Source organism: Galeopterus variegatus, unplaced genomic scaffold (assembly GCF_000696425.1).
Source record: "Galeopterus variegatus unplaced genomic scaffold, G_variegatus-3.0.2 Scaffold1921, whole genome shotgun sequence".
In the NCBI taxonomy this organism is placed as follows: Eukaryota; Metazoa; Chordata; class Mammalia; order Dermoptera; family Cynocephalidae; genus Galeopterus; species Galeopterus variegatus.
This window is the reverse complement of record NW_007728032.1, coordinates 329,794-332,861: the sequence shown is the minus strand read 5'-3', so window position 1 is coordinate 332,861 and position 3,068 is coordinate 329,794. Positions and strand designations below refer to the sequence as shown.

At 36.0% G+C, this 3,068-nt stretch overlaps 1 protein-coding gene across 9 annotated transcripts in view; it reads left to right on the top strand.

The window, feature by feature from the left end:
- CD46 (CD46 molecule, complement regulatory protein) overlaps nucleotides 1–3,068 on the top strand; it is a 31,889-nt gene that overhangs the window by 14,106 nt on the left and 14,715 nt on the right. The gene's annotated exons all lie outside the window — the stretch shown is intronic.

Here is a 3,068-nt window from a genome sequence, read left to right as displayed (position 1 = left end):
AAATTTATAGCATGAAATACTGTGTTAGAAAAAAGGAACAGTTTGAAATCAATGATCTAAGCTTCTACCTTAAGAAACTAAAAAGGAAGAGCAAATTGAACCCAAAACAAGCAAATGGAAGGTAAATGATAAAGATAGAGCCAATATCAATGAAACTGAAAAGAAAAAAAAAAAAATAGGGAAAGTCAGTGAAACCAACAGCTGGTTCTTGGAGGAGATTGATGAAACAGATAAACTTATAGCCAGACGACAAGATAAAAAAGACACAAATTACCAATATCGAGAATGAAAAAGAGGACATCACTAAATATCCTTGCAGATATTTAAAGGATGATAAGGGAATATTACAAATAACTTTAATATCTATAAATTTGACAACTTAAAAGAAATTGACAAATTCCTTCAAGGATACAAAATACCAAAACTCAGTCTAAGATGTAGATAACCTGATTAGTCCTATCTCTGTTAATGAAATACAGGTTGTAGTTAATAACCTTCCCACAGAGAGAACTGCAGGCCCAGATGGCTTCACTGGGGAATTCTACCAAACATTTAAGGAATAAATAATAGCAATTCTACATAAGCTTTTCAAGAAAATGCAAGAGGAAGGAACAGTTCTCAACCCATTTTATGAGAACAGCATTGCCCTGATACAAAAACCAGTCAAAAACATTATAAGAAAGTTGCAAACAATATTTTTGATACACATAGAACCAAAGATTCTGAACAAAATATTAGCAAGTCAAATCCTGCAATATATAAAAGTAAAAGTACATCATGACCAAGTAGGATTTATCCGATCGATGCAAGGTTGGTTCAAATGCAGAAATTAATCAGTGTAATTTACCATATCAAGAGACTGTAAAAAAGAATAAAATCATATGATCATCCTACTATATGCAAAAAAAAGAGTACTCATTATCTCTTCATGATAAAACTTCTCAGTAAACTAAGAATAAAAGGGAACTATCTCAGCCTGATAAAAGTCATCTACAAAAATTCCACCACTAACATTATATTTAATGGTAAAAAGATTTATTTCTTTCTAATTAAGAAAGCAACTAATTAAGGCAGGAATAAGGCAAGGATGTCCATTCTCAACACTCTTTTCAGCATCGTACTGTAGATGTCCTACCCAGTACATTAAGGCAAGAGAAAGAAATGAGTGTGTCTACTGGAAAAGAAGAAATAAAATTGTCTCTATTCACAGTGAAATACCACTAAACAGCTATTAAAATGGCTGAAAGTTAAACACACACACACACCCCCACCTGAGGTTATGGAGCAGTTGGAACTCTCATACGTTGCTGGTGAGAATGAAAAGTGGAATGACCACTTTGGATCACATTTGGCAATTTCTTTTAAAGTTAAACATGCACTTATCATACAACTCAGCAACCCAAATGAATTGAGAACATGTTTGCACAGAAACCTATATGAGCATTTTTGTAGCAGCCTTATTCATATCATACAACTCAGCAACCCAAATGAATTGAGAACATGTTTGCACAGAAACCTATATGAGCATGTTTGTAGCAGCCTTATTCATAATCATCCGAAACTGGAAACAACCCACATGTCCTTTAGCTGGTAAATGAACAACCTGTATTACATCCAAATAATGGAATAATACTCAGCAATAAATACAAATGAACTCCTGGTTCATGCAACAACACAAATGGACCTAAAATGCATCATTATAAGTGAAATAAGCCATACTCAGAGGGCTGTGATTCCATTTATATGACATTCTGAAAAAGCAACACTATAGGGATAGAGAATAGATAAATGGTTGGCTGGTGGTATGGGTCAGGTAGTGGGGAGGAAAGGTGAATCACAAAGGGGCATGAGAATATTTTGGAGAAGGACAGAGTTTTTCTGTATCTTTATTGTGGTAATTACGTGATTATTACTAATATTTGCATTTGTCAAAACTCATACAGCTGTACACTGGAAAGGTGAATTTTACTGTATGTATGTTAGAGCCAGTAAACCTAACTTTAAAAAGTTGGACATAACAAAAGAAAAGATCAATGAGCCTGAAAATGGATCAATAAAAATCCAACATGATTTGATAAGATTTAAAAAAGAGAGAGCCTTACAGACCTGTCAAACATATGCATCTTTGGAATTTTAGAAAAAGAGGAGAGAGAACAGTATAGTAAATTATTTGAATAAATATTGGCAAAAAATTCATCCAAATTTGTTCCAAAACAGCCACCCCAGATCGAGGAATTCAATGAACCTTCAGCAGGATGAATAAATGAACAACATATTCCAGGAAACCCTCAGTAGTTTAAAAAATTATTAAAATTTACCAAAAAACTGCTGAAAACAAAAGAAAAAAGCAGCCAGTGAGAGGGGAAAAAAATAACCAAAAAAACTCATATTACATTTGGGAGAGTGTGTGTTGGGGGCAAGTCAGAATGACAGCTGACTTCTCGATGATGTCAAAGTGCTGAAAGAAAAACAAAACACTTAAACTTATTCTGTATTAAGGAGACATCTTTCAAAACTGAAGAAGAAATTAAAAAAAAACATTTTTAGATAAACAGAAGCTGAGAGAATTTGTCACTAGCCAACCTGCACTACATCTTGCTAAAGGAAGTTCTTTAGGTTGAAATGAAATTATACCAGATGGAAATTCAGATCCACAGGAAAAAAGGAAGAGCAGTCTCCTGGCTTAACAGACTATATGTTATCTGTCCCCGTTCTATTGCTCAGATATACTCTTATAAAATGATCTCTTGTACTCACTGTGCCCAGCCCTGTGTTTTTTGTTTCTAATTTTTTCCAAATTCTCTCAAACCCATTAATGGACCCTGAAATCAATCTAGTGGGTTGTGACTAATTTACTTCTTAAGAAACAGAGTAGAGGCCGGCCCGGTGACGCACTGCTACAATGCGCCGCTTGGGAGCGCAGCGGCGCTCCCGCCGAGGGTTCGGATCCCACATACAGACCGGCCGCTCACTGGCTGAGCGAGGTGCGGGCACAACACCGAGGGTTGCGATCCCGTTGCCGGTCCCGGTCCGGTACGGGCGCGACACTGAGGGTTGCGATCCATTGC